This window comes from Ischnura elegans, chromosome 5 (assembly GCF_921293095.1).
Source record: "Ischnura elegans chromosome 5, ioIscEleg1.1, whole genome shotgun sequence".
NCBI lineage: Eukaryota > Metazoa > Arthropoda > Insecta > Odonata > Coenagrionidae > Ischnura > Ischnura elegans.
The window spans coordinates 57,251,956-57,274,101 of NC_060250.1; the positions used below are offsets into that span (position 1 = coordinate 57,251,956).

General features: G+C 37.3%; 1 protein-coding gene across 2 annotated transcripts in view; it reads left to right on the forward strand.

The window, feature by feature from the left end:
* Window positions 1-2,083: 2,083 nt before the first annotated feature.
* Window positions 2,084-22,146, forward strand: part of LOC124158917 — a 46,179-nt gene continuing 26,116 nt past the window's right edge. Inside the window, exon 1 of one of the 2 annotated variants that reach the window (XM_046534336.1) lies at window positions 2,084-2,277. The gene's annotated coding sequence lies outside the window, so the exon portion shown is untranslated. Of the gene's footprint in view, window positions 2,278-18,315; window positions 18,794-22,146 lie in introns of those variants that run through there. The other variant, XM_046534337.1, reaches the window with a different exon arrangement.

Genomic DNA, 22,146 nt, shown 5'->3' on the forward strand with positions numbered 1-22,146 from the left:
CAAAATCCCGCGAGCCCGGCCTGGTTACTCGGTTCCGCTGTCTGAAACCTTGGCCGCCGCTTACATTTGAACCAAAGCCTTTGGCATAAACAAAATACGTGGTTGTATTTTCAATGTAAATGAGTTGCAGAGAACTTAGTGTCCAGCGACAAACATCTATTCGAAGAATGAAATTGTGAAATGTATATTTTATTACTCAACACCAAAGAGTTCTTCGATACATTCTTTCTCGTGGCCTGAACGCCAATCAAGTAGCCTATTGGTGAGGGGCCTTCCTCAAAGCCCCTTTCTCCTTCGCGTTGAAATCTTATCAATTATACATTCCTCACCGTTTCAATGAACTCACCGGCAAAAGCTAGGTCCCATTATGATATCACCATGATGATGATGTCATAATGGGACCTAGATGCTGCGATTGCCCTCCATAAGATGCTGCGATTGAAATTGATGATGCGATAACCAAAAGCAGGAAAAAGGTATCCAATTGAGTTGACGATAAAAAAAATTGAAGCAGGTAAAAGTAAAAAAGAATTAAGCAGTAATAATTGAAGTGTTGACGTAAGAAAAGTAGTAAGAAAATATCGAAATTTAGGTTTTTCATGGAGAAGGTGATACGTGCACATCCTAATGGCATGGACAAGGTATAAAACCAATTGGTACAATAAATCAGTTGCTAAGATTGATGGAGTTTGTACACTAATATACGCTTCACAGTGTTGGTAAACCTCTTTCTTTCGCCTCCTGTAAAATTCACATTTAGTGACTTACCACCTTTCCCTTGTCAATGCCTCAATTAGTCTTTTATGACAAACAATATGCAGAAAATCTATGTGAGTGTAGTCCATCTTTCCTTCACAATCCATAGATTTAGTCCATCATGCTAGGGTCGTAGAAATATTTTTTCGGGGGTGTTAACCAGAGGAAGGGGTACGCTTATGTCTGTATCGTCCAAGTATTTCTGAGGAGGTTTGGACCTCTTGTCACCTTCAGCTCTTTACTCATTTGTTTTTGTCCTTCCACCGCTTGATTTTAGAGTACAATAACTGCATATAATGCGTAGTTACAAATAAAAATAATGTAAAGCCATTACTTTTTATCATCACTTTAACAATGAATTTAAAAATATACCTATTCATAACCGACGAAGAGTCGTGAGAAGCAGTGGCGCAGCGAGGGGGGGTTTTGGGGGATAACCCCACCCCCCCAGAGTTCAGATATTTTTGAAAGTTAAATCCATTTTACTTAATTGGATTAATATTACTTACAGAATAGAGTAAATATTAATAAAATATCCCCCTGAAAGCTGTAAAACTCACCATTTTGAAACCTTTATCTTGAAATTTTCTAAAGTAGTGCCCCCGCACCTCCCGCTTACCCTGGCGGGTATTCCAAACCCCAGACCTAGGCACAACTAATACCCCCATTCTGGGGGTATTAGTTGTGCCTAAAACCCCCCCAGCCTTAATTCCTAGCTGCGCCCCTGGTGAGAAGAAATGGGATTCAGTTATCACTAAGCCTATGTATTCAATTTTATTTGTAGCTTATTTTTCCACGATTGAGGAAAAAATTATTTCTTCTCGACAACTGATGGGAACTTGGAATGCGGAACGATAAGGATCTCACTTCACAGTCTTACTCCAAGCCTAAATAACAATTACCTGACATCATAATATGCAATACTCAAGCAGCTCACGGAATTTTATCATTCCATGATCTTAAAGCATGATTGATAGGGTATGTTTCCTGGTGAGCTCACCGAATACATTTTTTTGGGCCGAGATGTACCGAACTCAGAAGCGTTTGAGGCTCTAATCTCTCCTTTTAGTGGATTATCTCCATTCTTCATCTAACAATATGATGCGATACCTTTTTTCCTCAATATCTTATCTACTACTCTTGGAAGCCGATAAAAACAAAAGTCATATAAGAACGCCCGGTACCCACGTTCATTGCCGTATAAGTTGTCAATTTCAAGTAAAAAATTAGCAGCATATCGAACTGATTATTTCTATGGTGACCTTATCTCAGAATTGTCCCCTATAGGCGAGCGACAACTCAAAATTGGACACAATGGTAGGGAACGCGCAGTGAGAAAACAGTGATTTCATGTAGGAAGAAGCATTCTCCTTATTTTCTATCGAGTAATGACCCCACCAACTAGCTAAATATAAGAAATCAACGATCTACCTCAAAACTTGGAAGCACCACGCTCGGATAAAACTTGGAGCTTTCAATTCAATCGGTGGAACGACCAACGACGAGATTTTCCTGTTTCATGTGAGTAACCTGCCAACTTCATATTTAGATATATCTGAATTAGCATTCGGCCATCTTTAGTTTCCAATATCACCTAATCGTAAGTCATTTATCCTATTCTATAGCCTGGTTTTCTGTTCCCTGAAAGGTTAAGTAGGCGAGTGAGCATCACGATATGGCTCGTTTTTTGTACTTCTCATATTTTATATTTTGATCCTAAAAATATGCTGTGATATTCTAAAAATACCAAGTCGATGATCAAAAATGGAGTTCGCCCAAGACCCGACATGTAATAAAAGTTAACTTTCCCATATCAGAAAAAAAAATATTTCTAAGGATAAAAGAGAAATTAAAGGTAGTGTTTCTTCCGGTTTTCTTTCCGCATTAATCCATTTGTCTGAACGATATTTCGCCAACGTTCCAGTTGGCTTCCTGAACAGGGGCGCAGCTAAGAATTAATCCTAGGGGGGGTTTTAGGCACACCTAATACTTAGGGATGTGGGGGTATTTCATACCCGCCAGGGTAAGCAGGAGTTGCGGGGGCCCTCCTTAAGAAAATTTTTAAGAATAATGGTTCTAAATGAAGATTTTTACGCCCTTCTCAGGTATATTTGATTAATCCTAACACTATTCCATAAGTTATACTGATCCAAATAAGTAAAATGGATTAAACTTAAAAATTTCTCTGAGCTCTAGGTGGATTTTATCCCCCAAAACCCCCCCTCGCTGCGCCACTGTTCCTATGGTCCACTAAAGTGCCGGTGCTGAATTTGGTCTTCTTCATATACACCCTGTTTGGCGCCTTTTTTGTGGAGGTGCGCTATGATTGGTCGAAATCCTTAGAGAACCGTTTCCACGGGCGGGCGACAGGGTTGTCGTCCTCACCGTTGAAGTTTCTCGATGTTTTAACAATTTCAATGGACTCCATGATGATCCTTGAGTAGTAGTGACCTTCTTTATTCAAGGAAGTGGCGTTGTCTAAATCAATTTCAAGGGTAGGTCAATGTCATAGGTAAATTTAAATTTAGTTGTTGCTCGAGGGCCACTGTCGCGGTCAGATGATACATCCAGCGCCTCTTATTTTCCTCCATTCCGCTCGCGACTGCCATGACATGAGCCGCGCGAGCAATTTCTCTTAGACAGCACTGGGAGAATATTTATCATTCGCACAACCTTACTGTCCAAACACCTCTTCAGTACTCGCGGGTAAAGTCATACTCGCTGTGCACGGCATGAGAATCTTTTGTAGACATTTAATTATTTATTCTTCTGAATTTTCAACCATGAGATTTCTGACGTCACATAACTGGATGCATTTTTATGACTCCCCCGAGGTCATTATCGGTAAATCACATGACGTATTAGAGATAAGGAGCAGGAGGTGGTGGAAACTGTGCATTATTCTCGTAATTAAATAAGTAGCATTTAAAGATTAACTTATATAAAAACATAATTGATCACAAACACACCTCCTGTCCAAAGTGTTAAATAAGAAGTTGTGATGATGTCGGTACAGATGCCGCTGTCTAAACACAGCGCTAAAATTTAAAAATTCACTATTTTTTAAATTGTACGACCATTTGCCACCAGCAATAAAAAATTAAAAAAGATACTATTCACAAGGTTAGTTACTGATGCCTTCAAAATAATTGTTTTCAAAAGCGTGTGACAATTTTGACCCTACTCCGTGATATGAAATTTATCAATTTGTTTATATGACAAGCCGTATGTGCCCACATTGTTTTACCTTTTGCAGTGCACCATTTGGGTAAATATATCTATTTCATTCTATTCAAAGTATACTCCTGTTTACACATTACTAAATTATCCAGCAAAATAATCCGCTTAGCAACAGAAATTTATCTATCATTTATCAGATGCTATCAACAGCTTAAATTGATAATTTCGTATGATAAGGGCATTCTTCTCGATGCATAAAAAATGGGTCCCTTTATTTACAAGTACATCTTCATCATGAAAGAAATCAGGCCAAGGTTTTCGCGGAATACATAGGTATTTTGCATTTTCGGGTTCTCCATCGCATCCAGTTTTTTATCGTCTAACTCTTCAGGCTCCACGTTTCTGCGCGATATACAGTATAAGACCTAAGTATAACATTTGCTATGCATAAATTAATAACTATTTCTTTTTTACATTTCTGTTTTGAAAAAATCTACAATATCCTGTGATCCACTCAATTATTTTACATAAGATACGAGGCGGTGCAAAATGACCACAAATGTCAACGGACCCCAAAAACAAAAATACCAATACTACTTCCGCACGATAAAGCTACAGCTCCATAACAGACTATACATTTCCCTCACCTTTAAAATCTGACAAAACGATCATCTCATCAGCTCTTTCTTACAATTTTACTTGATAGGCAAATAATATTTTCGAGACCACTCTGATTGTAAATACAAGCCATTCGTCAGCCACCACTGTTTCATTTGATAATGAATGATTAAATTTACGATTTGAATGGACTTTTTTTGCTGTATATGTTTTAGCTACGGCAAATTTAATCATTATTATTCTATGTGTACATATTTTATAACTATACAAATTAATTCATAGAGTAGGAAAGAAAGGGAAATAATGGGAAAAAAGACAAGGAAAACGGTGCTCTGGTAGATGAAAAAAACCGGAAAACAGAGGGTAAAAATGCATTTTCTCTCTTTTTTTCTGATTTCTGGCTTTTTCCATCTACCGCAGCACCGTTGTCCTCATCCTTTTTCCATTATATGCTCCTATTCCTTTCTTTCGAACTCTATTAATTTATTTGTATACTTGCGCTTAATGCGTAGTGTGAATGAATGAAATAGTAGTATTTTAATACTATTAAATACTAGAATGAGTATTATGTCCACCGGAACTCAGGGAGATGAATGCTCGTTGCATTGAAGGCAAACGACATTGAGGTGGCTGATTGATTTCAAGGTCGCTACGGAATATAAACTAAAATCCCATTGATTTCTCCCATTGCTCTTCAAATTGGAGTGCAAAAAAGGTTATGCTTGGCTTGAAATTTGCATTGGAGACGCAGATTTTCGGTGATGCTGTACAAAATAGCGGGCTAGATTCAACGAAATGGGCAGAGTCGGCTTGAGAATCTTTTTACCGGGGAGTATTGCAAAAATATCATTCTAGGAAAAAAAAGGAAAGTTTTACAGGAGATATGTCTCCAAATTGGAAGACTTCCTGATGATTTCGTGTAATATGGTAATACCCCACTACTGTTTAACCGCGGCTCTAGACGGCGGAAAAGGGCTGTGGCAAAGGAAAATAGGAAAATAGTGGTGATGCAATTTCCATACACTTATATTACAAGGTTGATTCTGTGCTCACATCTCAGGAAGATGACATTTGCTTCTCTCATACGGATCTCCATAAGCGGGTAGGGAATGTCAAAAACGGCGTCATAGGGAATAATAGAAGTTTTTACGAAGTAATTTAAACAGAATTTTTTATTTTAAATATTAACACCCTTAATAATGTGTCATTAAACACTAAAAATTTGTTTAGCATAAGGACGGTGTGGTGAAAAATGACCTTTTCTGTCGATGCGCTCCAAAAACAAACTAACAAACTATGAGTAAGGGAGGGTGGGCAAGGAAAGAATAAAATTAATAGGTAGAATGAGAAATGATAGGGAGTAGGCCTTATCGTGAATGGAGGAGGAAATCCAATTTAGGAGGGTAGACAAGCCGGGGTAATCTGCGAAAGGCTTCATTCAAGTCTACCTTAACAATTACCGAGCTGACCTTAGTACTGTAAGTCTCTACCCTAGAGCTGGCCATTTCCAATGCTCTTGTGGTTTTTCTCAGCCTCCAACCTATGATGCGAGAAATAGGTGTTTGGTGTCATTTTAAAGAATGAATTTGTCTTTTGTTTTTTTTTCATTGTTTTAATTAAGAGGTTATTACTTTGTTAAAAACTGGTAAACTCGAAGGGTTCCACGCGGCGCAATATTACGCCCAAACCACGCAAAAAGTCAACCGGTGGAAAACTTAGATATTATTAGTGCATTTTCAACACATCATTTTAGCATTAAGTTTTTTATTACTGAGAAAAGGAGTTACGAATTATTTATGATCGCTCACAATCATATAAATATATATAAAAGCGGATGTCTGTTTGTCCGCTATGAGTTTCCGTACGGTTGCACGGATTGTGACCAAAGTCAGTACATAAGTGCATCTTATGCTCTCGGACCGCGTAGTACTACTTTCGGTCACGTTCCACGCGTCCTTTACCTTGTTTTCCTATTATAGCTTCTAACGTCACATCATACAACTTTTGCGGCAGGACAGCCTGCCAGGTAGGCACACATCTTCGCCCAAAGAGAAAACATAAAAATCCTATATAATCATGAAATCAAAGTTCCAATTTTTCCACTTCTCTGGGTACTTACCTATCCATGCAACGCCCGGTGGCCTGCTAGTAAAAGATAAATCGATTGCGGTTGATTTAATAGGGTATCATCTACATTTCACGTCTCTCTATTGTTTATATTTTTCTGAACTAACAATTTCAATTTGAAAAAGTAAAATAAACGGCCCCTTGAACTATCGTAAATTACGCGATAAGTACCCACACGCTGTGGAACATAATTTTTTTCGATTTCAATCTATTTCACTGTATTAATAGATGTTCAGAAGTGGTTTTATCGTACGAAAGTATGAATTTCAGTGTACTATAACTAAGTCATGGTATAGAAAGATTAAAATTACAAATAGTATATGCAAGCAATTTGTAGTGAATTACCTCAACCTCTCATTGTTCCCTCTTTAATTCTAAGTGACTATCATTTCATCAATGAAGATGCATTTCCTTTCTATTCATTTATCTTTCTCCCCCCCCCCCCCTATGGCCCCACTGACCGGACGTACTTCTCACGCATTTAAGCGTCCTCTTCCAGCTCAGCGCTCGCATATCTAAAATGATTTGCGAGTTTACTTTGCGGAACCTCGAATTCATGGCTAAACAAGTACATTGAATAGAATCGGAAATAAAGTTTGTCATATCGGTTTGGCAGGTGAGGACTTTACCCCGCCACCATCGAGGCCGGCAATTGCATCGAACTTAAAAGCATAGTATGTACAGTCGGATTCAAAAGTATTGCAACAAATGGAGCGGCGCCACTTTCGCCGCAGTTTGGAAATCGAATTTCGGCATTTTCTATTGTACCGTGGGAGGGAAATTTGAACAGCATTCCCACCTCCCGTAATATTTTTATAACAACATCGTTAAAGGGAAATGTATGCAGGATATGTGCAATGTTTAATACCAAATAATTTATGCAGCTTCTGCTAGGTAATACATCTACGTCCAGAACATCAATTTACCTTCTCTCGTAAGTTGGCCGATCCGTCAAAGTATATTGTTCTACAATTAACGCTGAAGCTTTTCGATCAGCGATAACGAGCATAACATACATATAAAATATCCGCCGCCATATCACAGTAAATATTGCCAGTGAGTGTTTAAAATCAGCTTGATTTAGTGACACTAGAAGAGCGGTTCATTCCTTGCCTGACAAAGCTCGCAATGAATCCACAGTGAAGTTAATGTGTGAGTTGGACTAGTGGTTAAGGAGAAGACTTACCAAGGCAGCAGTCCCAAGTCGGCAGTTCGTATCTCTGCGGATCATTTTTTTTTCGGTTACATAGTATAGCAGTAACATTTTTTCCACTTGAACTCATATTAACTTAATTAAACACTGCTGTCGTTTTAAAATTTTGAATAGAGAAAATTCTCTTTTTGCTTTCCGCGGATATAATATACGTTTTTACCGAAATATCAGTGCACCAATAATATGGAAAATATTTACATCAGGTAAACCGCTCCATCAAGTCCTTTTTCGTATTACCCGAATATTCTATCGTTTTCAATAATATGTAGACACTTAGGAGACCCGCTTAATTGATGGGGCCGGGTCGGAGTAAACTTGGAAGGTTGGCACATGAAGCAACCTGCATTCGTTGCCTTCGCGGCGAGCCGACGAGGACGGACACGGACGCGACTGAGCAACTCAACCGGGAGTCAAACTCCAGGAGTAAGTGCCCAATCGAAATTAAGATAAGCGGATGGAATGTATTGAGGTAATTCGCGTCCCCACAGACGTTGTGCTGTCTGTGTGTTTTCTTTCGGTCTCCGTGACGAAGTTTTTCCTATCTTTGGATTCATCTTTGGACTCACCGTTTACCTCTCATTAGTACGTGGCTCCGTGGTCGAGTGGGTCTATACTGATTGCTGTAATTTCGTTAAAATTCTTGCGAAGGATCGAGTCGGACGTAATCATAATTTTTTTTCCATTTTTATAAGATGTATTCTTAATATCAACATAATCTATGCAGGTGACTCGAAAAAAATTCAGTAGTGAATTTTTTAAACGATTAAAGCCATCTAACTAAATGTATCCTCCGAAGTAGGCCACATTGCGAAAATCCTTGCATCACATGAAGTAAACTTAGGAGAAGTAATTCCCAGTAAATAACGATAATTCCAAAGGTCCTACTCCACAGAAAGCGATTAAGTCTAAATTAATTAGAAATTTCAGAGTGATACACTCATTTATACACATTAGCGAACAAAAGAACCAACCGAAAGGCAAAAAAATATGATATTAACTTTGTCGCAATTTATTGTCATAGCGTTATAAACAAGAGTGCTAAAATGGAGTAAATATTTCAGGACGTAGACATGGTCATAGGAACAGAGAATTAACTTACGAAGGATATAAGCGACAGCGAAGTTTTCCCTCCAGTATATAACATCTACAATTGCGATCGACGCGATGGAATAGGTGGTGGAGTTTTCTAGTAGTTAAAATACACAGCGCCTTAACTTATATTAAATTAGATATTTTTTGTGGTCAATTAATCAACGAAATAATATTATTTCCAATTCGGAAATCAAGTATCTGAATTTACTTTTTCAATCCCACGTCTATAATTTTGGATTTTTACATTCTAAACCCTAAATCAATGAATATATAAATATCCGAAATCTTAGTAAACGCACTAATAAATCACTCACTTGCACAAGTAGTTGACAAGCTCGCTAGAGGAAATGAAAATTAGATCATTAATCAGCGAGCCGTCCTAAGTTGATAAAACAGATCGATTTCATAGACGGTATATGTGATCACAGGGTAAAATTTTTAGCCTTAAAAATTGGAACAGAGTCATCTGTAAAACCAAAACGGAATAGGTATTTAATTTCGGGCATTTTAAGGGGTAAACGAAAAGGCAACAAATGATGTAAAGTATCTAGTAGTTACGATGTCTTCGAACCTATTGCTGAGAACACACAAAAAAAATTTTTTTAAGAGCCCTGAAGAAGTCAGCATTCGTCAAGCTTAATAAGAGAACATTTTCGGGCGATAAATGAAAAGAGAGGTTCTATTACGCAATCGTCCGACCATATCTTAAATATGCAACGAGGATATGGGATGCGGTGTAGGAAGACTTAATTGTTTAACTTAATAAAACACAAAAAAAAGCTGTGAGATTAGTCAAAAACTACCACGGGTGTTCAGGAAGCTTTACATATATGTTTAGCGCAGTAGGTAAGCAGCTGCACGAGACCCGGAGACTAAGAGCGAAGCTTATATTGCTTGAGCAAATGAGAATGGATATCTTTAACAGTGACACGGAGAACATGATATTAGAAGGCCACTACATTTCTGGGTCCGACAGAAACATCAAATTAAGAGAGGTATTTTGCCGAACGGATAGGTGTGAGAATTCGTTTTTCACCCGCGCGGTAAAGGCATTTTTATATGGAAGCGGCTGGTGTTCCAATACTTCCCGCCGTTCGCCTATTAAGGCGGCTTGATGGGTATTAATAGCAATAATAGGAGGTGTATTAAAATTATGAAGATATACTGTTATATACCGCTAATGGCCAAAATTGATGCATCCATATCTTCAAACTTATTAATAATGCTCACCCGTGATTAGATCTGATGCATTTAGGTGGGAGAAATGAGCAGGCTGTGGTGTTTCTCTTAAGTTGCCAGGAATGAAATCCGAAGGCAAGGGCAATAGATTTCCCAATAAATATCTATATTTCGGTATGATAACCTAAAAGTTCTTTAAAAGTTGAAAAATGGATAATATTCATTCGGTATTATATGAAAAGTACTTATAGTCGTAGGATATTTAAGTGAAAGAGTTCAAATACTAATTTTTTTCTACCTGTCACTAATATCAAATTAGAGTCATTAATTTAATACCTTTATTCGTCGAAAAATTCATTGCTGATTTTTTCTTTAGCCACCTGCATAGATTATGTTGATATTAAGAATACATCTTATAAAAATGGAAAAAAAATTATGATTACGTCCGACTCGATCCTTCGCAAGAATTTTAACGAAATTACAGCAATCAGTATAGACCCACTCGACCACGGAGCCACGTACTAATGAGAGGTAAACGGTGAGTCCAAAGATGAATCCAAAGATAGGAAAAACTTCGTCACGGAGACCGAAAGAAAACACACAGACAGCACAACGTCTGTGGGGACGCGAATTACCTCAATACATTCCATCCGCTTATCTTAATTTCGATTGGGCACTTACTCCTGGAGTTTGACTCCCGGTTGAGTTGCTCAGTCGCGTCCGTGTCCGTCCTCGTCGGCTCGCCGCGAAGGCAACGAATGCAGGTTGCTTCATGTGCCAACCTTCCAAGTTTACTCCGACCCGGCCCCATCAATTAAGCGGGTCTCCTAAGTGTCTACATATTATTGAAAACGATAGAATATTCGGGTAATACGAAAAAGGACTTGATGGAGCGGTTTACCTGATGTAAATATTTTCCATATTATTGGTGCACTGATATTTCGGTAAAAACGTATATTATATCCGCGGAAAGCAAAAAGAGAATTTTCTCTATTCAAAATTTTAAAACGACAGCAGTGTTTAATTAAGTTAATATGAGTTCAAGTGGAAAAAATGTTACTGCTATACTATGTAACCGAAAAAAAATGATCCGCAGAGATACGAACTGCCGACTTGGGACTGCTGCCTTGGTAAGTCTTCTCCTTAACCACTAGTCCAACTCACACATTAACTTCACTGTGGATTCATTGCGAGCTTTGTCAGGCAAGGAATGAACCGCTCTTCTAGTGTCACTAAATCAAGCTGATTTTAAACACTCACTGGCAATATTTACTGTGATATGGCGGCGGATATTTTATATGTATGTTATGCTCGTTATCGCTGATCGAAAAGCTTCAGCGTTAATTGTAGAACAATATACTCCGACGGATCGGCCAACTTACGAGAGAAGGTAAATTGACGATCTGAACGTAGATGTATTATCTAGCAGAAGCTGCATAAATTATTTGGTATTAAACATTGCACATATCCTGCATACATTCCCCTTTAACGATGTTGTTATAAAAATATTACGGGAGGTGGGAATGCTGTTCAAATTTCCCTCCCACTGGTACAATAGAAAATGCCGAAACTCGATTTCCAAACTGCGGCGAAAGTGGCGCCGCTCCATTTGTTGCAATACTTTTGAATCCGACTGTACATGATGTCACAAAAGAGTGTACTTGTGTCCACTCACAGGCGAAGAAATACGATCAACATTGCAGCACTTGTAAGAATATATCATCGTCGTTTCAGCCTGAAAACGGCATTTATGTGGCTGCTTCCTAATAGTAACGAAGCTAAACCAAAAGAAGCGTGCGAAAAAAATCTCAAAACTCATTGATCACGTAACCACTGGTTACTAACCAGTGCCAACAGCTACCAGGCTACCGATATCCACCTTTTTCGGAGAGTTAAATGGCATTTGATTCCTAGCCTCAGCTTAAAAGTATTCAAGAGCGATTTTATAAGGCCATGCCGTCTATATATACCAATTTGTATACCATCCTAACTCTTTATAAACGACACCAATCTCTTTTGGCTTACACAATTCATAATACCGATGACACTCTACTTTTGGCGAGCGATGCGTCGAAAAGTATTGAAAATCTCTTTCAATTTCTGGCTATAATTTAGAGAAATGTTTGTAATCAATTAGCAATGCTCACCCTCATCCAATTCTTTAGGAGAATCTTCGTTATGATAAAATTATTATGCAAAGCATGAACATAATCTGGAACGAATCTTTCACCTTACGTTCACGTAAACAATGTTTCCTCAACATTTGCATTAATCTTAATACTAATATTAATCTTATAAACAAATTTACTTTGTACCCCCTCCGTTTCGATGAACTGGTCGCAAGCTTGTTTTTTCTCCAAAGAAGGACTAATTATTGTGTGATAACTTAATTGCTGGAATGACGAAAAATTTTGGCTTAATAACTCTAATTCAATATTGATTTCTGGTGTTCACTATTTGCGCACTTAAGTTCTCGCTGAAGTCCAACCAGATATTCGAAACTCAGCAATGAGAGACCATATTGAAGAGTGTTTTCCCCGGGAAGGAAGCCGCATGTGAGCATCGGAGGCCGCAAGCCGTTTCCCTTTCCTCGCAGTGGCTCACGTCGTGAGATAAACTTCCGCTTGGAAGCATGCCGACCACAGGGAAGACTCAATTCCGAAAATATATCAGGCTTTTAGCATGGTGAAGTTAACAGCGGAACCAAAAAATATCTTAGAAGATTCTGGAAAATAAATTTCCTTATAGAAAGATTTCACTTACAATTAGTGAAGGCTAAAGTTCACAGTTACATCTTATAAGATTCATTGACAATTTGTTTGCTTGCAGACCGGCGCACAGTGGGGCCAAATGATTAAAAGGTGGTCATAATTATTAAATATCGCGTAATGTGTTTGAAATTTGGAATATAACAGTTTTCGAGGTCGCTAATTCCGAATATGATATTGAAATATAAAAAAAATTATATTGTGCCAAAAAATTGGAATTTTTGCTAAAATAAGGCAATAATTGTTCCTTATGTCCAGTAAAAAGGGGGGAATATTTTTCATTATATTACGAATATTAAACTGATTTTGAAAAGTATATGAAATACATTTCAAAGCTTTAAGGCAATCGATAAATAATTTTATGAATTATTTTAAATAAATATCATCATTTTATGGCTATTTTTAATTTTCAAACATTCTAAACGAATTAATTTCCGATATTGTTACGTGTATCTTAATGTATACGTTATAAGCATGTATACATACTTATGGCTTAAAAATATATCCTGGAACATAATAAGGTAGCAAAGAAATTATAAAACATTATTGCACAACAGTCAATCTGCGTAGAATATAAACAGGCCCGCGACCACTCACTTAAAAAAATGCAAACACTAAATATAATCCGTCTCTAATTCGCCCCATGAATCATTATCTAAGCACAAAACTGCATTATTGAATAAAAACACTTATTATTTTAAATATTAAATTAAAACTAATAACTTAAATGTCTTTATAAGAATATATAAAAAGTTAACACACACATTTACATCACACTTCTACTTTGAATATGAAAAGAGCTGCGCACACAGGCTTATAAACCTAAACACAAATTTCAATCAGACTTTGTTCCATCCAAAGAATCGTCTACCGATTCCGATGAAGATGCTGATTCTATCAGGTAGGATTCATACAAAATATTCATGGCTCCGGAACATAAAACTGTCGCGGCGGCTAGATAAGGTCTCGTTCACAACAACGTAGCTTGAATTGGCGTAACTAAGGAGTAACTTGTGAAGAACGTCTTCAGAATCGGAAGAACTTAAAATCGCTTGACTAGTTTAGGGAATAGTCATTGGCTGAAAGAAGCGCAGATTTTTCTTTAAGTATCCAGAAAAAAAGTAAGGTAGCAAGGTCTATCGAGAGTCATGTGAATTGTCAATATTTCTCTTAAATTGACGAAGAGATTGATGGAACGTCAGAGGAGGGATATTTCAGTCGTAGGTATGCGTGATATTCACTCAAATGAAGTTAAGTCAAGTCTTTCTCCTCCTTTGAAAAGTCAATCATTTAATTTTTTGGGAAAACATTTCTTGAAGGTAAAATTAATAATAATATCTGTAAATAGATCGTATCATCACATGAATTTCTTTTAGGGATTTTAAAAATACTTCAGCAATCAATGGCTGAATCACATTAAATTCGAATGAAAATATAGTAAATTAGTTCCATGTCGGAAAATCGAAATTTAAATAAAAATAAATATTTTTGGGTTCCATTATAAGCTTTACTTTAAAGCTTATAATGCTTAAAAGCTTTACCAAAAGCTTTACTCATACACCAATGTGATTCACATGGTGACCAGTGGGCTTTATTGATGATGCTTGGTGGTGAACAATTGAAAAGGCACTAACATTACTTAAGAACATTATCCGGGCTCGTCCGAGTCTTCATTCTCATCTTGAACTGGACCCATCACCGTTTAGGTAAAAGCTGTTGATATAAACTGAGGCAACACAAACCGAGGGCGGGCTCAGTATTTGCTAAGCATCAGGCGTCATTTGCTTGCGCTCGTGTTTGAGTCTCCGATGGTGCGTTGTTTGGCTACAAATATAAGGTGCGCAAATAAAGCGCAAACATACAAATAAATTCATAGTGTAGGGAAGAAAGGGATGGGTACACATAGCAGAAAAGGGTCAAGGACAACGGTGCTGTAGTAGATGGAAAAAGTCAGAGCTCGACCTTTTCCGCTATTTGATCCTAACCTTTTCTTACCTATCCTATGAATTTATTTTTATATGAATAAGCATATAGTATTACATCCTCTTATTCCTAATTACGAGGAAGGTGGTTTTGCCACCGAAAATTTAGTCTTGTGAGGGAATTTTATTGCGTCTTTCGTTGTCTTTTATACTGTGTCTTACCCAACCTGGATTATATTTGTGGTATATATGGCTTCAAAGAAACTTGCAATTAGATTCGTTCATTCATGTGCTTTGTGTATGTAGTGCCTATCCAATTTCTCCTTACATTATTTTTGCCTTATAAGCTTGCTATCTTACACAGTTAACAATAAGTTCTTGAAATAAAATGGATTCCCCAAGGGTGTTATCTTTACTGGGCGAAATAGTGTGGGGGTACATTCTCCCCTTCCCACCCCCTTTTTTCGCTCAGTGAAGAGTGCGGCCTTCAAGAATTCATTTTATTTCAAGTTTTTAACGGCCGCATAAAGTTCAATGAGTCCTTGTTGAAGTATTTACGAAATCGTGGTTTAAAGGAAAAATCGACGCATGATTTTGGAGAATTAGTTTTTTATTATTCTGATTTTTTTACTTAACAATTTTTGCCTTTTTTACGGTTGTGGAGTATAAGTTCTAAGTGTTTTCTTAAAACTAACATTTTTGCCAAAGTTTGAAAGGGTATCATCTACCGGTATCCTTTTTGACATCCACTACACCTCCGTATTTAGGTGTGTAATAACATAATAATCTGCAATCATTTATTAAGGAGAAACAATTTCAATCTTTCAATGTGATGGAATTTGACTGAACCATAATTGGCACAACAATTTTCCAAATGTTTTCCCTCGACCATTAAAGACGAAAATTCTCGCCTTAGAATCTCGTCAATTAATAGCTTGACTCCGCCTTTTTTTGTTGGATAGGAAAATTAGCATTTTGGACCGCATTAACGTGCAGCAGCATTTGACGCCCATTATTAGTGAGATGCAGTCCCAAGGGTTAAAAAGAACAAACAACTAACAATCTGCAGAGAGTAGTAGAGAACATGACGAGCTAATCGTAAATTGGACTTTGTTAAAAGAATACAAGGAAAGTGCGACGATAAAGTGAGTGAAATTTGTTCCTGCACCCTAGTTAGACCCCATTTGGAATACGCTGCAGGTATTTGAGATGAAACAGGCTTTTTAAAAAAACAGTCAGAACGTATGCAGAATAAGCTCTTATAAAAAATTTTTTTTTAAAAAACCAGCCTTTATATTTAGATTACAGGGGATTAGCAACGTTTATATATGACACAAAGCAAAAAAACTCAGTGACCCCGAAAAACCAAAAGTGACGTATAGGGGGGCTATAGGTTGACTGGGGGGTGGTTAAAGGGGGAATACTAGAGGTTCGTTGGAGAGAAAAAGTTATATTTTCATGTATTGTCATCGGAAATGAAGAAGTGTGCAAAATTTCAGCGTTTTTGCTTCACAGGAAGTGAGTCAAATTTGAGTTACAAGATTTGTACCAGACAAACAAACAGACAGGTTGGTGAGTTGATATAAAGGCTGGAAAAAAGTAGCCAAGTACGTGAAAAGCCATCACGACGGTCTTGTTAAGTGTTACTGACCTCTTAGATCAACTCTGATGGGAGTCGCCATCGGACCATAGATTGAAAACTACACTAAACCTATCATGTGAATTCAAAAGCAGTTTATTTTCCGACGAAGATAACCATATCTTACGATCGCCAACATACTACGGAGGATCAAATTATAAAAAAATAAGAGAGATATACTGTATAATACATAGATTAAGAATGTCGTTTTTTTTCGCGTTCGTTGAGAGACTCTAACGGCAGTTTTAGAACTTACCAATAGGTTAGTTGACTGGTAGAATGGCATGGCAGTATTTCAAGACCTCTAGATCCATGCCAGTGATAGCCGCCGATAATGGAGAGATGATAAAAACGATGACCGTCGTTGTTGCAGCCGTTAACTTGATACGGCGGGTCAACGATCAAACACAAACTTCTTTCGATACGCTGGAACAGCTCAACACTCAAAACAGTCAATCGCAAGCGTGAAAGTTGGAGGTTCCGTACAGCAAAAACTCGAGTCAATCGTGGTCGTCGGCCTTTTTGGAGGAAGCATTAGTTAGATATGACATCACAGTGCCGGTTGTGCTTCTGATGAAAGCCTTGCAAATCTTTCCGTCTAACATCGTTAGTCTCACTTAGTATGTCCTCCACATACTGCACCGTGTATTCATCCTCTATTTATACTTTCTCCGATACTATTTTAATGGAATTGCGAAATCGATGCGAGTGAGGTAGCGATTTTTTCGAATGACGATTTCATTAACGACGGAAATAACATCTGCATAATACCCTGAGAGCCACCTCTAGGGTGTTTGGCAGAGGGTGATCAATCACCAGCATGCAAGAGGATTCTCACATGCACACCACCCCAGTGGCGTAACTATGGGGGGGATTTGGGGATGTATCCCCCCAAAGCCTCAGAGAAATCAAAAAATTATTTTAAAATCTTGTCTGGATTTGATGTATAATAACTGCATCTGCTTAAAGTTAAATTTTAAGTACCAAAATGATGCAAAATTCATTTTCAGGCATGTTATTTTTCACTAATTTTCCTGGACTCCTCGTTTCCTGGGGAAATAGCCCCCACTAACCCCCTGTTTCCACCCAAAGCCCCCTCATCCCCCCACATCGTATTCCAATTTACGCCACTGCACCACGCGGGCATAAAAATGTTACGCTTACTAACAAATTATACTTCCACATTCATGCAGAGGCAAAACTTTCCAACTACTTATTAAGGCAATCCGCCTATGAAGCTTGAACACAAAAAGAATGCTGTTAGAAATATTGAGAAAATTCATAAACATTAAGGAATACATAAGTTAGTAGGCTAAACTACAAGTCAACTAACCTCTTTGTAAGTTCTAACGCTGCCGTTAGAGTCATTCATTGATCGTGGAAAAAACGACATTCTGCATCTATAGGTTCTACGGTTTATCTCTCTTATTTTATTTATATGATCTGATCTACCGTAGTATGAGTTAAGGTAATTCATAACAAGGATACGGTTTCCCAAATATCATAATAATTAGATAAAACGAATGGCATTATTTATTTCGGCATGTCAGGCCATTCATTTCATTCGCACTCCATCAACGACTACTATTTATTTCTTGTTGTGTATTCTCGATAAGCATTTTTGTTTAACTTGAGGAAGTGAAATAGAAGAAAATTACTTTCGTTGCATTTTTCTCCAAAGTTTTACGTTGAAAATGTGTGATTCCCTGACTTTCAAACCGGGCACTTGCTATGCATAAGTCATCATAGGTATTTACGTAACCGGAAGCAGAGGTTACTGGGCTGCGCTCAAGATATTATGCAGTCGCAGCAGAATGACGGAGAGAGCAGCACGTCAAACATAACGCGAGCATTTGCTGCGAAAATCGCCGTCGCGATCTCAGTTTTCAACTTCTTAAAATTTCCTACGTTATTCCCATAGATGAGGAAAATTTGAAAGCACCACTTCGAATCATATTATTGAGTGGAGTGTGCAATGAGTGGAGTGTGAAAAAGAAAACTTTCATCAAATAACTATGTCCACGGAATTGATAATAATTACGGTTGCAATTAATCGAAATTAATTTATATTAACTTGCCTCGAACTAAATAAAAGTGAGAAAGCGGGAGATATTGCTGAAGTTACTTAATAAATAACACTTTAACTACAGATATTTAATATCCCAGAAGCAAAGTGGAAAATATATTGAGAAACTGTGAATGTAGTGCGAATTCACCAACCGAGGGTTATTATTTGAAGTGCATCAATAATGCAGAGCAACAATTGGATTCACCAGCGCAGAGACTCGTCTCTTATGGGGTAAGTGAAGTACCTTCGTCAACAATAATACATTATTTAATCTTGAAGACCTGCTATAAACTAGGGTCTAATGCAACTAGCTGCTCAATTACAATAATCTCCTTTTCTATTACTTCGAGAAAGGTGCATGGTGTTTTCTGAGGTGAAAAGGCATGCAATTACTAGTTTACCGACTTCTAGAAAGTAAGTTCACGAAGCCAGATACTTTCGCAGGTCCCATCTAGCATGATGATTGAAATAACTTCATTTTTTATATCATAATTATATTTTTGAAGTAAAAATCAACTGAGGATATGAATGGTGTGTCGTCATATTGATCATAATGGTCATAACTATAGTCTATAACTATAATTGGTCATTATGATAATAATCCTTCGCGTGGACCATGATTATGACTCTAAAATGGTCGAAACCGCGGTAGGTTTTTAAAATAAAACATTCATAGAATATGCAAATAAGAATCATTTCCACCACGTTACGCTTGAAGGATTCAAAACAGTTTTGAAAGTAAGTCAAAATACGAGCAGCAGAAAGAGATCATGGATTCGCCAATGAGTTTATTGAAAGAAATGCAGAATAAATTATTTCTTGCATATAACGGGAAAAGAGAAAAAGAGGAGGTGTGGAGTAGTGTAATCTTTTTTATTAAACCAATAAAATAACACTGATCTTGCCAAGAAGCCACAAATAGATCTTCCTACTTGAAGGTTGATTTGTCAGCATTCATACTATTTAGGCACCGGTGATTTTTCAGCCTTCATAGAAGTATTTTTCTGTCTTCATCATTTCCATTTTTCCCAATGTAGTTTGTTTTATCTACCGTCCAAAAAATACCTAAATAAAAATATTGCGTTTCGCAAACGCATTAAATTTAATTAACAAATAATTCGTATGTATTGTCCTGAACCAAAAAGTTTATAATGTAATCGAAGAAACGTATACGCGGAAATCAATTCTATTGTTACGGCAGCAGTTGCTAACGTTAGTGAGGTAAAAACAACTCCAAGTATTTATTTTACAAAACTTCATTTCTTAAGGTAATTGGAGCACCTCGGTAAAAGTAACAACAATATGATGAAACTTTGGTCACATATATTCTGAAAGACGCACTTTCGATGACCGAAAGAAGGAGGGATTCCCATGGGCCGTTCTTGAGATATTTGACGGTAAAATTAGGATAATTTAAAATGAGCTCTTATGGTGAAATGCGGTTTTATCGAGTTAGCGAAGCTGTCTGTAACAAGACGTTGTTGAGACGGCATTCATTAGAAGCAAAATTTTTTGTCCAATAGGGAAGTGCACTAGTGTTTCAAATGCACCAAACACATTTTTTAAATTAGAGTTCAGAATAACATAATGTCGTAAAACCACAGTTTAAATCCTAATAGTGAATACTTGATTCGAGATGACCGTCTGAAATATGGAAAAATTCAAAGGCCGCTAAAACGGGTGTCCATGTTGAATATTGGCCGTGACGTCACAAGGCAGTAGCAGAAGGCAGCTTCTATACCGTTTAGTTCTACCACTATTATTGCATAGAAAAATTACAGAATTTGAGGGTATCCGTTTTTGCTGTCATAAAATATCTTCAGAATATATATGTGGCAGCTTCTCTTTTGAGTAAACGACTTCATCATTGCGTAATATATTAATATTCATTTACGTGTCAACTTCAAGTTTGGAAAGAGTAGTACGAATAGCACATTGAATCTTTAATAAATGCATGATGGCATTTATTTTTCGCTGGGTATATTTTGGCACAATGCCGTTAATCATGCCAAAACTTTTTTTGTAAGAACCGAGTCAAACTAATAAACCTATTTCAGACGTTTGCTGCAAGGCTTATTCGTTGCGTATGTATTCACGCCGGCCGGAACGTTCGCCCTTCGCAACTAGAATCATGGGATGTTAGCCTTATTTCCGAGTTGGCTGGTTGTTGCAATGGTTCGCTGTCCAGAATGGGTTCAAGAAAAGATAATCTTGGTTGGGAGAAGGAAAATTCCAACGATTTATAAATGGTATACCAAACTTTGATGTATTTATGGTTACTGAATTTTTGAATTAGGAGGACAGGTTCAACGCTCCATAGAAATGCGAGACGTTAAGGCTAACAAGGGGAGACCGCGTACCTTGCTGCATCTTTTTCAATTAGGGCGTTAGTTAGGTTGTAATTAATTAATTTTCATGCGTTACTTTTTACAAGTTATATATATAAATCCAAAATATCCTCTATTTCCTAATGGGTCGGTTGGGGTAGTGGTAGCGTGCACGATTCAAAGGAAAGATCTCACCCAAAGGACCGTGGTTCAAGATAACATCATGGCATTATTTTTTGTTGTCTTCATTGTGATCATACGGCATCAAGTTTATCATTAATTATAATTGCAGCAATCATTGACATGAGACAATTTTTATCATCATTATGGCGTTTAGGTATTTTAGCAGTGTCATTACAAACGCCGAGATACGATGACTACAAGGATTGGTGTGCGCTAAAATTTTAATTTTTTCTTTGCTTATTCTGACCAAAAATGAAAACCACTCTTGCAAGAGCACATACCATTAAAGGCTCGCGGCAAGCAACAATATGCGTACAGGCATAATTAATAAGAACACAAAGCGAATATAAAATGCCATATATCTCGAACACTTGTAATTCACATTACTCCAAAGGGAGTTTACTTACTCAGTACATACCTCAGTACCTTGTACTCAGTACCTACCAGTTTACCTCAGTAGCAGTGCTAAAAGAACCATTCTGAAATATAATTTCAACTAACAAATAGGATGAAATAAAAGTTGATAACCCTGGACCGGGCGCGCTGGCGTATAAAATACGTCAATCTTTGAAAACCAAGGATTTCGACATTGTACGTACATTCTGGGCTATAATGGTCTCGTGTATTCTTACAATGTACTTTGACTGCCTATATTGCGAGTTTTCAAAGTTCGAGGTATTGTAGCTAATTTTTTAGATCAGCAAGATGAACCCGTCACCAGTGGAGTACAAATTACGCCGCGCGACCTGCCGTGTACCTTTATATCTGTATCACCTATAAATATACTAATTTCAACAAATAAAGATTAACTTTAACAAAAATCGTTTGTTATCATATATGCATATATCATGGGCAAAGTACGCATTTTGCCCGGTCGTGTAAAAAAACAGTCGCGCCATAATTCTTTAACCAAACTACTTTCAGTTTATAAATTACGTAGGTCTACGCGGAAGATGCTATATTTTGACTCAACACACTTTCTGATGTGACTGAGGTACCTATTAAGTTAATTATTATAATATAAATATCAATTTGATCTTACAATACCTTCAAATGATCTTCAAAACAGAATAT